The sequence below is a fragment of the Sturnus vulgaris genome, chromosome 3, assembly GCF_052056855.1.
Source record: "Sturnus vulgaris isolate bStuVul1 chromosome 3, bStuVul1.hap1, whole genome shotgun sequence".
Taxonomy (NCBI): domain Eukaryota; kingdom Metazoa; phylum Chordata; class Aves; order Passeriformes; family Sturnidae; genus Sturnus; species Sturnus vulgaris.
Genome location: NC_142245.1, coordinates 28,768,479 through 28,781,626, shown reverse-complemented (window position 1 = coordinate 28,781,626; position 13,148 = coordinate 28,768,479). Strand labels below are relative to the sequence as shown.

Sequence of the window (13,148 nt, the reverse complement as noted above, 5' to 3'; positions counted from 1 at the left end):
TAAGAATTTGGGCCAGAGGTTTTGAAGAGAAAATCTGCTTAGTGGCCTAGATATTTATAAAGCTGCTAGCAAATATAAAGAGAGATCAATGACAGATGTGCAGATGCAGTTAGGAGGAATTGTTATAGGCATGAGAGTTGTTTGTTATTGAGTGTGCTCCCTTTTCATTTCATGGGGACTGAATGCATTTATTCTGAAGCCCAAGTAACAAGTGTTACAGGGTGAAGGTCTTTGATACCAAAGCTAATAAGAAAAGGAAGGGGGAAGGAAAGCAAGAAAGAGGTATCAAAGTCCCCATGTATTTATTATAATCATAGCTTGAGAGCCACTGAGCTGGAGCCTTCCCTAACCCTGCCAGTGAGGTCTCCTTGACAAAGCTACACAAGCAGCCAACCACGTTATGATTGTGGGCACTTAGTTTCTCAGACATGAAGGCAGTTTTGGGCTCTTAAGGCAGGTACAGTATTTTAGCAATTTAACAAAAAAACCTCAAACAAACAACTCAAACCAACCAACCAAAAATAACCACCACAACCTAAAGCAAAGAAACAAAAACTCAGCCAACCAAAAAAAAACCCTAAAACAAAAACAAAAAAACCCCAAACACCCAAAAACCCCCCCCAAAACCGCAAACACCTTAATTCATGATTTTACTAATTATGGGTTAAAAGCCTTTGGCCAAAGTACCAGCTGAGGCACTCATTTTAAACCCCAAATGTTTTTCATACTTACGGGTTTGAGACTAGACTAGCCCACCATCTTTTACATATGGGCAAGGTTCTTTGATTATTTTTTTAACCTCACTGTTCACAACATTGAAATATGTATTATTTCTTTATGCCAGCTTTATCTTCTGGCAATGATACTGGCATAGTCTTTTCACAATCTTTGAGTGTTTACAGCAGATAAACCTGTTCTGAACCATTTTTTTCTCCTTCTTGGCTTCTTTATGGTTACTTATTAGGTTAAATCAGAAGAGAAGAAACCTTTCGCATACTTAATGGGCTTTGATGAGCCATAAATTTAGACTCATGTCATGCTTTCAGTGTACTGGGAGTGAGGACTGATATGGGCAAGGGACTGTGAGTCATAAGTTTCCTTTGCCTGGATAAATAGTGACAGTTACATAGAGATCACTATTGAAAAAAGAAACGTTCTTAAAAGTAAGCCATGATACAAAATGCATGTATCTCTATAAAATGACCCTAACTCAGTCACATCAGGCTCTATGAAATGGGTTTTTTTTTCAGAGGCTGCCTCCAGTATAAAAGAAGTCTTTGTATTTATCTGATTACAATTCTCTCCAGGACCAAGTAATTTATAGTATTGTAAATCTGGCTACCTACCAGCAGTGAAAGCCTGTGCTTAGAGGAGCCCAGCTGTCCAAAGGACTAAAAAGCTGAGCTGGCATGCTAGCTCTGACTAGGGTAGAGTATTGGCCTTCCTTGGAATTAGATCATATGATCAAATTTTATCATTGTTTCATCTGATGAAGCAATATATAGCACAAAGATTGTGAAGTATGTTTAGTAATTTGACAAGCTGCAAATGTATTGTAGGATTTCATCCAAATCCACTGTAGTCCATGGAGAGGAATGGTTTCTCAAACACAGCTTGAATGAAAGAGGGAGAAATAAAAACAGTGGAGAATTTTAGGAAAAGCAAAGCAAAGCAAAAAAAGCAGAATAAAGTCATGGGCTAATCAGCACTATGTCACAGCTCTCCCTCTTTAATCCCAGTGTATGGTGGACACTATACTATTTTTTTCATGTATTCTCTATGGCAAGGCCACAGCTCAGAGCTTACCTCTTTCTGGAAGAGAAGTGCACTAAGAGCCCCCTGCACTAAGAGCTTGGCCAGCTGGATGTAATGTTCTCCTGTCCTCACCAAAGCTTGACAGAAAGATTTGTCTTGCTCCTACCTCACACTTTCCTTGACAAGCAAATGGTTATGATGCCTCTTTTCAGGCCTGCCCCTCTCAGTCCCCTCCCAGGACTGTAGGCTCTGCATTTGTCTGCTGTTGTGCCACAGAACCTCTCTTTTGTCCTCTTCTCATTGAGGATTCAGTCATGGATCAGAAACAGAAACCAACCACTTTGTCTAGGAGTTCAGAACTAATCTTAACATCATCTGTTTGCACGAAAAAAAATAACTTCATTGAATGAGATTGAATAAAAATTAATGTGAATGCTTATCTGATAAAGTACTTTTTTTCTTTATGGAATTATTCTTCAAGTCTTTGCACGTTCTCAATTTACCCTCCTTTCAAGCTGAAATTCACCCCAGGTCAAAAAACTTTAACCTCTGTTACAATCACCAAACTTTTATTTCAGTGAACTTTCTTCCTTGAAGCCAAAGTTGGTTTCGTTCACAGCTCCAGTCAAATGCACCAGATCTTTTTCAAGCACACAAAACATTTATTTGGTCCACTGTGAAGCCAGTGTCACTAATGGCCATGGAACAGCTCATTGACAAGATGAGTGTTGGCGAGAGAATATGCTATTAGGGAAAGCGGCATTTACTTGAGTAAATTCCCCTTCAGGAGGTCAGGCTTTCCAAGCCACTGGAAAAATGGGATACTCAGCACAGAGAAGCTTTGAGGAGGCTGTGTGTGATCTGCCAATTTGACATCAGTCAGTAGATCAGTGGGTCCTGGTGCCTCTCCCCAGAAGAAATATTTCCTTGCTGTAAAAAGAACCAAGTAAACGATGAAAAAGTGCATATTGCTGTGGCTGGGGTGAGATGTTTTGGGGTTTTATTTTATGTTTTGTGACTTAAGGCTCTTGGCAGGTGAGAAGATGTGTGGCACCACATAAATATGAAGTAGCAGCTGCAGAGACGTTAAAGGGACATTGGAACATCTCATTTAGGAATACCAAAGGGTAAACATGGTGCTGTTTTGCCAGGCTGACCCATGCTGCCCAGGTTGATAACAGTGCAGACCACGAGCCAGCCATGAGACACAACCCCCATGTCGGGTTTGTTGTCACCCCACGTTCTCCATGAGGAGATGAAATCTTCCACTTGCCCAGGCTTAATCTAAATCTGTGTGTTTTACTTCAATGTGCTGTAAAATTAATGAAATCTGGTATAGTAAGAGGGTGGAAAAAAATCCGATGCATTGGCGATTGATTGATTGACTGATTGCAAGTAATTTGAGAAACTTATTTTATAACTTTAAAAGATGGGAGAATTAATCTACAGTAGATATATATAAGAAGTGTATGTAATGCTCACAAAAAATCTGGCTTCATCAATGTATAAAAACCCTGTTGGACAAGCTCCTCAGCAGCTTAAGCAATGGTAATCACTCTGAAATCAATGACCCAAACTCTGACAATTTGGATTGGCTACAGGTCTGCCTGTACTCATTTTTCATATGATAAATACAGAAAGGGCAATGGTAAGACTGCTTGCCATACAGGGCAATTGCTTATCTACCCCGATTAAAAGGGATAATTCCCAGCTCAGAGTCAGATGATTAATCTGTGCACATTGTTCAGTCCAGGATCTTTGTATTGTGGTCAGCAGCCCATGAAAAACCTGAGTGGGACGGAACACCACTTCTCCCCTTGGCTGCCAGGCAGTAGCAACTTTCTGTCACTATTCACCCGGTCCAGATTCACTCAGTGGCCTGGAGCTAAAAGATCCATAACAACTAGTGAATATTTGGAATTGTGTAGTTCCCACTTCTACACTAGAATTATACTTTTAAGGCTATTTACCAAAATTATACAATAATCTTTAAAGATGAAATTTTCTGCTTTTCACAGGCATAATTTTTTATGTCCTCTCTTGGAAAATTGCGGGCGGATTATGTAACTGTTATGGGTGTTTATTATTATCTGTACTGGGAAATCAATTGGTGCTGCAGAGGATAATAGCAAACACTTAGAACAAAGGTACTCTCCTGTGGTGATAGAGATGACAATGATAGGTGGTAAATAGATGGTCAGAGAAAACCCTACTGTTAGCCTGGCAGGATTGACCTTAAACAGCTATGTAGACTTACATATATTTTGTTTTCAGCCTGCCACCAAAGCAAAAGTAATGGTTGCAATACGGATGGAGGCTGTGTGCCAGCAACAAAACTGCATTTGCATCACTTTGTTTGTGTTTAGAAAAAATGCTCTTGGGTCTGTTTGCTTGAGTAGTGAAGCAAGAATTTCATTATTTCAATGTGAGCCTCTGGCCTGAAGTGGAATATCAGCCACTAGTCCTTCACTGTTTTTGCAGACCAAAAAACAATACAAAAACATATCCCAGTGTTTGATTTTCTCATGGTCCTCTGAAAACCTCAGTCACTGTGTCTATTTAGTACACCATGATTGAAAGCACGTGCCAGTACTCTACTGCACCCCTGGTTCCTGGTTCAGCCTTTCAGTTTATCCTTTCTGTAGCTTTAAGTGCTGGTGGCAGGGATCTCTTCAAGGATTATTGTCACGTGAAGTCTTACAGAGGTCACAGTGACATGACAGGCTCTCTTTGCCAGATCCAGTACAAACATATCATGAGCAACAATACCTGCCTGGAGTGAGGCACAAACCCTATCTATGCAAGTAGGAAACCCCCAGTGCATTCTTTAATAAAGATATAATGCCTAGTTTAATTCCAGCTTGGCTGTTTATGTCGTCACATTTGCCAGTGGTATATCACTGGCATATAGCATTGTGCATTTCCTGCTTTGACTGTTGCTTAACAAACTGTTCAGCTGTCACACTGCTCGCTGGTTCTTACAGCATGGGCATTCTCACGTCTGGGAAATAAGCAGAGCTGATTGAGCTGGTCCACATCACACTGCAGAATTAACTGCAACTCAGAGAAAAATTAGGTTTCTCTTATACTTAGTATAGGCCTAAATCAACCTCCTCTGAATTCAGTAACAAACTGTGACTGATTCTGGGGCAGATCTGGCTCCAGTCCTTCATTAGCAGATGGACTTTGGATATCAGTAAGTGAAACTTGCACTGTACGTGTAAGATAGTATTGATTTTCTATGGGACCTAATAAATAAGTTTCAGATACTTCTTCAGTCCTACCCTTGCCGATTATAAAAACTTGTCATTGTTTTCTGAAGGGTAGCATTAGCATTGTTGGGGAAAGCTAGCAACATTCATGTAAAAGAAAAATCATGAAAATGTAGTAGATATTAGAAATGCAAGACCAAATTACTCTCTACTGGGGAAAATGAATATGAGTGTGCCTAATGACATCCCTTAGCAAGGGATACTCACCTAAGAAGATATATTGTAATTTGTATTGATAATCTGTTATATTAACGCTTGGAAATAATTTAACTTAGGCAATTAAAGAATTTTAGGGGGTCTGCATTTAAAGATCCAGTGGAGTATCAAAGTGACAGACTTTTCCACTGGGATCCCAGATAGGCTTAGAGTTCATGGTATCAAAAAAAATATGGCAAATGAATATGAAAGCCTAAAAGGAAGAATGCTTAACACCCTTAATTGAGATGACAACCAAAGTAACAGATGTCAGAATAAATATGTTATAATGCTAGTAAAAAATAAACTGAAATAAAGCAGATTTCATTCTGGCCTTATTAAAATTTGATATAGTTTAAGGCAAGCTGAACAGTCCCTGTCCAACCACAGCTATGAAAAAGTCAAATTAAATTATACCACTCTGGATATATGGTTACCTCATATAGTGCTGAATGGGATTTAATTCCTCCTGGTGACTGTTCAGTTGTGGTCAGGATGTTCTAACAAATTTACCTTGATTTTCCATAACTATATTTAAAGCACACTAACATCTGGCTGGGTAGACAAGGTTTTAGTTTGCACTTGAAGGCTTTGTATTTTGTAGGGTGATTTTTATGACATAACTACTTCAACAAAAGCCGTTGCATAGGCACAATAACACCGGGGGGGCGGGGGGGGAAAGGCAAAAAGAAAATAGAAGTGGTGGTTTTGATGTTATGGCTTATATCACTTGCCAGACTGGAATGCATCTTATAGGCAAAAAGCCTCTAATTATGTAGGAGGAGTTTACTGGCAGAACTCTACCAGCACGACAAAACTTTTAAGTGTAAACTGGAGCTAAGTGCTTATTTAAGTCAGCTTGACTTCTAACCACTTAACAAAGTATAATTTGTTTTCCAAAACTTCCCCAGCCACACAGTGGGTCTGACTCTTACCTTCAGAAGTCGTCAGAAGGATGCCAGCCCACCTGAGAGGGAGGATCAGGCCTGATCCTTCAGAGAAAGGCTGCTTTAATGGGACTCTCCCACTAGCAGAGGGTGGTACAATGAGAAAAGCAACACCCTGGGAAGTACAAAAACATGCAAAAAATTAGTTCTGCTCGTCCTACTCCTACTTACTTACACATTTATGTGACTTTTCAACCTCCTGTGTAACTCGTGCCAGCTCTAACTTCCTTACTAATCAGTGCACGGGAGCAGCTGGGACAAAAGGGATTTAAGAGACATTCTGGGACACCAGGCAGGCTGTGCCCTGCATGGAATAGGTTCTCCCTCTCCCCGTACAGCTGCTGGCTCTGGCTGCCATAACCAGCTGCAGGAGACTTTTTTCCTGTCTGTGGATGGGCTGGTGTGGTTAGACTGCATCTCTGTGATGCTGTGTGAGGAAACCTTACCAGCTCAAGTTGTTGATAGCTTGGCTCATCCTTCCAAGCCACAGAGCAGATGTACCCAGGAAGGCTGGGCAGGAGGTCAGATTTAAAGCGTTACAGCAACTGAGCCATACTGTACCCGCCTGTTGTATTTCTGACTCTTGACATCACTAATTTAGTAAGTTCTGGCCGTACCCTTTCCATTCTTCCCCCATCCAAAAAGCCCCAACATCAAGTCAGACATGGAAACACCTCTTTTGTACTTTTTCTTGCATTTGGGTTGAAAAGGGCAAAGGAAAAAAATAAGAGAGAAAGAAAGAGAAAACTGTAAGATCATGTTCCAGAAATATTTTGAAAATCCACAGGCTTAATGAGAGAAATGAACTAAATGCATGAATGTTGTCACTGGCAAGCCATCTGGAGCATGCAAGTGAAAAATGCTTTCAAAATCTTAAAAGTAAATGATCATGCAAAAGCATGCATAGTCTGCACTTGAGGCAAAAGGTGTTTAATTAGAATGGGAAAAGTCTTTGTTCTAAGTAATTAAAGGTAAAATTCCAGAGTAGATGAGAGAAATCCAAACTCAAACATTTGATAGTTTTAAAGAGAAATCTGCAAGGGGTCAGGCATAAACCCACACAAGGAGAGGCAGAGGAGGAGGCCAGACTGCTTAGGCAGCTCTACTGAGACATTGCAAGGGCTGAGAAGTCAGTCCCTGTCCATGTAGGGTGATTCAAAGCACTCAAGTCAGGCTTACAGACATTCCCAGCAACCACAGAGTAGAATAAGCAGCCTCCAAAGGGTGATGAAAAACCCCATGTGCTCATCAGCGAGCTGCCTTGAATTAATCAGGCACCTCAGCTTTGGTCCTTACTCTCAGAGCTGTTAATGTATTTTATACTAGATGGCATCTACTTTCCACAGGACACAAATAATCCTGGAATCAGGGACGAGCAATACAGCCAAAGGAATGGTAAGTTTGAGGAGCCTCATGAAACAGAGGTTGTTGGAATATCAGTGCTGCCTGTGCTTGGAGCACACCTGGGTGCTCAGAAACAGGACTGCAAGCACATGGAGGACGTCACAAATCTGAGATTCACCAACCAAAGCCCTCATTTGGAGGCTGGTAGGACAACTATGGGCATTATGGTTTTGAAATTTAGCATGGCCAGAAGGAACTGCCTAAGGAGTGAGCCACCCCCATAATTTTGGAGATCTAACTAAAAAGATGCACATACTACAGTGACTACTTAACATGACAAAAGGTTTTATATGACACGGTCCAATTTCCTGAGTGGAAAAAAAACAACAACCCTGGAAAAATCCTCAGTGTGCTCTGAGCTGAAAATGTTCCTTTTTCTTTTTCATTTGTTCTGGATACACCAAAGTTAGGTATTAGTAGTATAATCTTTAGACTCCAATTGTTTCCAATAAAATCCACACTTTGCAACAAGTTTTGCTGAATGAATGTCATGACTAAGCTTTGAATAATTTGGGCTCTATTACATTTTTAATTCCATTTTCCAGTTTAGTGCTTTCTCCCTTCTCTGTAATGGTTGCCATTATAAGTTTATAAGCAGCTTTCCCAGCAAGGGGATTTATGACCTAGAGCTTTCCTATGGAGACAGTCATCAATATAAGCAACCATTTTTTGAATTATACTTATGACACAATTATACAACTAACAAGTGCACTGCATTTCTCCTCATTAAAAGATCACTCATGTTTACTGAAATTTATTTTATTGAATTTATGGATATAAGAGAGGATACTGTCAAAAGCTGTATTTTTTCTCAGTGTTGGCCAAGACAAAAGCTTTAAGATTCTATTCCAGCTTTTGACCAGCATGTGTGAACAGACTCATTATTTGTGTTGAAGCCTAAACCAATTTCTAGCTACATATTTTAAAAGGGCTTTCCAGAAGTGAAAGTGTGATCACCTAGGACTATGTAGTGCAAGCAAACCATCTAAAGCAGGTATCAAATGCTATGAAAAATACACAGATGGTTACCAGGAATCTTTCCTTCCTGTTGGAACAGAAGAGCCAATTTTTGCACTACCAAACAGAGAGTCATCTCATTGCTCTCTGAGGAAAAAAAGATAAATATTCAGTGTTATGGAAGATACTGCAGCCATGTTTCTGACCCTCAAGAAGGAGTTAAAACTACCCAGTGGTAGCTGAAATCCTGTTATTAAATCCCTAACCAGCCAATTACAGTTTACTCTGATCAGAAAGCACTCTTATTTCAATGGTTGAGCACATGAGATTTTAACTCTGTCACACTAACTTTTCTGGTCATTTAATTGGAAAGAAGATGCTCAAGATTCCTGGGCACAATGCCAAAAAAGGAGCTCAGCTTTGAATGAGGGATTTACACTGCTTAACTCTGACACCCAGCTTGCGCAGAGTGTTGTTTTTAGAGCACTAAACTCTGCGAGGAGCACACATTCCACAGGTGTCACAACTGCCTGCACTGTAGTACATATCTAACATGTCCAGGGCACAAACAGAAGTGTCCTACCCAGCCCTGCTGTGTTAAACACAGCCAAAGTTCTTGGGGAAAAGTAACAGCTTTTTGCTGGTTTGTTTTTTACTGTGTTGGTTTGGTTTGGGTTTGGGGTTTTTTTTGCTAATAATGTGAGTGCTCTCCCTTTTTTTATATGTATCTCAATGCTTTCTTCTTGCCTTAGACTATGTGTTTTGGTTTCTGAAGGTCCTCATTCAATGCCCCAATTGCCTCTGTCCCAGGTACAAACTTTTTTGAGCATCCCTACAGGGGCAGAGGACTGAAATGCTTATCACACTTTTTGACTTTGGATCTTACACAAAATGCAGGTTTGTCCTTTTTTCTTTTACCCCTATGAAAGTCATGGAAGCGTTTGTAAGAAAATGTTTTTCACTTGTGATAGAGACTTAGTAGATCAGCTGAAATTGCCTGGATGTTCTAAACTTATAAGCATCATCCCACCAGAGATGTGTTCTTGAATGTTAAATTTAGGCTAATTGGAGGCATATCCTTTAATTTAGCAAGCTGAGGTTACTAATACAGATCAAGAGCTAAAAATTAACAGTGGAGCTGATGTATGCTAAATACTTAAGTGATATCTTAACCTATAATTATACAAGTTCTGTTAATAGTGAATAATTCAAATCTTCAGGGATTTCAATAGTCTAATGGGCTGTTCCAATTTACATTATGGTTGCTAGGTTTCATTAAAATGAGCAAAAGGCTGCATAGCGTAGCAGAAGAAAATTGGTGTTTGAAGTTATCACCCAGAAATCAAAACATGAAATTTAAATTAGAAGGTGTCCAAGCAACACAAAGACACCAAAGCCTAGCACCAATAACGAAAGTGGGAAGACAGGGAGTTTGCAGGGATTATTAAAGGAAGACAGCACTACTAGCAACACGCTCCGTAACAGCGATACCTTAAATTCCACACTACTGTATGTAAGGAGTTCAAAACATATTACAAACCTCCATTAAGCCCTGCTGCGTTCTTCTGAATTATTTAAATGTTGTTATCGCTGATTTGCAGGTGGCAGGCTGAGGCACGATAAGGCACAAGGCTTATCTGGAGGCATGGGATGACTCAGTAGGATGTGAGAGCCGCGGCTGGGGGCTGTAGCCGCCCTGCTAGCCTGCTGATGGCACAGCTACCCCACACCATCACTCTGGGGGGCTGCTCAGCCAGCCCCCTCCTCCACCAGCCTCTGCCTGTTTCTGCCTCATGCCACAGTCTTCAGTGTTCAGCTGGGCTGAGACGCCTCTCTTTGGGAGGTTGCTGTGCACCAGATCACCCAGGGCAACATGGGGTAAAGCTACTGCTTTCCAGAGAGCCAGAGGGGGTTGTTATTCATCTGGATCACTGCGGACACCTGATTTTCAGTGCAGTCCCACAAGCACATCAGCACGGTGCCAAGGATGCCAAATCACACTGTGGGAGGGAGAGCAGGAGCTTGGAATGACCACCTCCAGCCAGAGCTGGCACCAGGGAAAGTGCAGCATGGCCAGCCACGGCCACGTGTGTTTCTGCAGACCTGGGATACACTTTTGGGAGACCATGGTGTACAACCCCAAACCCAAATGACAGCCATGGCCTCCTCTGAATCAAGCCCACCCAGGTCTGAGAGTAAGGCCAAGTCTTGCTGACTCAAGGCTTAAACCTGTCAGTGTGATTCATTGCTGTGGTCTCACCCATCTCCCATTCTTCTGAGCCATACTGTATGCAAACAAACTATTTTTGGAACAACAGGGTTAAATTAGGTTACTTAGTAGATAATAAAAATGCCTCATAATTTAATAGGAATGACAAGTGTTTGCTACAATTTGGTAGAAGTCAAGCTGTCTGACATGTTTTGATATCTAAATTTGACTTTATATTTCTGTATAAGTTCTTCTGGAGCATACTTTCAATACAGAATGTCTCTGCTTCTTATGAGCAGATTAACAACTAAAATAAGTGTTCTTTTCTACCCAAAGATTAGCTATTTCCTTCATGTTTAGTTAGTTGTTCATGCTACTTTTCCAAAATTCAGGCTCAAATTCCTCATTTGTATATAATTCCAGTTTCTGAACCTACATTTAAGTATCTGAATTTCTCTAAAGAGACAGAAGAACAGAGGGGTTTTTTTTTATCTTTTTTAAAATTTAAACATTTTTAAACTCTGCAGTTTCTACATTAGTGAATAAGCCGTGGGACAAAGAGTTATAATTAAATAGTTATTTCTTTATAAAATAGGTCTTTCCAACAGCTTCTTTTTATTTTATTCTGAATCATAAGTAACTTCTTACATCTCAGTCTGAAATAGACATATACATTTTGCAACATATTGCTAAATATCTCTAATTTACATAAGAAGCAACAGCAAAACTCCACGTACATTATGTTAGTTAAATTATTATTATTATGTAATTACATAATGGAGAAATAGCAAATTCAAACTCTTGAAATGCTGATCACGAAGTATATTAAATTATAGCATTGCCTCAACTGCAGGGCAGGTGTGCTCGGTGGCACACCCTCCGTCATGCAGACGATGGGATAAACTGGAGCACAGCACAGCTCTTCTCCAGGAAACTGTAGGAGATTTTGCAGGCCTTTGCTGTGTCCTGAACCAGGACTGGAACCCCTTTAGGGGTCATGGCTGTAGGGCAAAGGAGAAGCAATACCTAGTGATTCACCGTAAATTTGTATTTAACTAAGTCGTGAATTAATGCGCTTTTGTGGGAAGGTTCCCCCTGAAATTGTAGGCAAAAAGAAATCCTTCCCAAGCCTGCTTTTATGTGCAGCAGACAACAGAGAATCAGCAGGAGCAGATTTGGGTCAGGAACACGGGGTGCATCCATCAGTGACTGCGATGCCCAAAGCCCCCCCATAGCCTTGCCCTGCAAGCTGTGAGTGCTCTTGAGCCAACCACATCAGCCTCGCAGCAGTCCAATAGGACAGTAAGAACCTGTGAGAATCACATACTTTAATAATTCACTGGCTGGAAAACACTTTCAGATTGACAGATGCCTTGTTACTACAGAGTCATGTTAAGCAATAACAACACAAATCAATAAAAATCATCAAATAATTAAGAATCTTCAGTCACTTAACACCCACTGCAACTGCCATTAGCAAGAGGTTTGAGGGCTGTTCATAAATCTCTTTAGTGTATTATAAATTCCCCATAGAGCACTCAGATACCCCAGCTATGGTGATTTATGCTGCATACACTGCAATCCTGTCCCTGTGCTATTAACTGTGATGGTTTCACATTTAAAAATGGTGTCCTGGGAATATGGCTGAGGACACAGCACACTGGAGACACACAGGTGAGAGGAGATGTAGACAGTCTCATACAGGAGACCAGACCGTGACTCACCACATAACCCAGAGGAATTTATTTGCCTTCTCACTTTAAGTGTAACCCTCAGCGTAAGAAATGTGTGTCAAAATTTAATCACTTCATGGACTGTTATGTAGCCTGATTAATGATATTTAGGGAGCACTTGGAGATCTCTGGATAAAGGTTGGGGGTTTAGTCAATCTGTTATTTCTGCCTTCAGAGCTTTCATTTCTTGTGTCAGGTCCCAGAGTTTAAAGGAGTTCTTTCTAACTCTCTGCATGCACTTTGTGAAACTGGCTGCTGGTGTCAAATGCCAGCATATTCACAGGGCGTAAACCATCTGGTTTTGCTGAAACTAAATATTCCCATGTTTACTGAGGAAAATAGATACAGACACTTTCAGTTCTTGCAGCTGTTCCTTCCCGGGAAACAGTAGGAGAAGATTTTTTCTCTCCAAAGCAGAGGAATAGTAAGCTTGATTGACATCCTGCAAACTGCAGATCTTGCAGACCCAAATTATTTTCCTTGTTTTGCTTCAGAAGTCCTTCCCCCTTCCTCACTTGGGGAGTAACACCTCAACAAGTGTATTTCCCATAGTTTGTGGGCTGTAGGACAGGCTGTCAGGGGAACTGAGATTGTATCACATGCTAATAAATATAATTTAAAGAAAATAAAACAAAACAATGCTTCTCACACTCTTAAATAGTTCTGACACAGAGAG

The 13,148-nt window shown here is 40.6% G+C and overlaps 1 long non-coding RNA gene across 1 annotated transcript; it reads right to left on the bottom strand.

The window, feature by feature from the left end:
* Positions 1–2,303: 2,303 nt before the first annotated feature.
* On the bottom strand, positions 2,304–10,472 carry LOC148224256 (uncharacterized). The gene is made up of 3 exons (XR_015802826.1): positions 10,071–10,472; positions 6,158–6,284; positions 2,304–2,685 (listed from the first exon to the last, which is right to left on the bottom strand). It is a non-coding gene; the product is annotated as an uncharacterized LOC148224256 (long non-coding RNA).
* Positions 10,473–13,148: the final 2,676 nt, after the last annotated feature.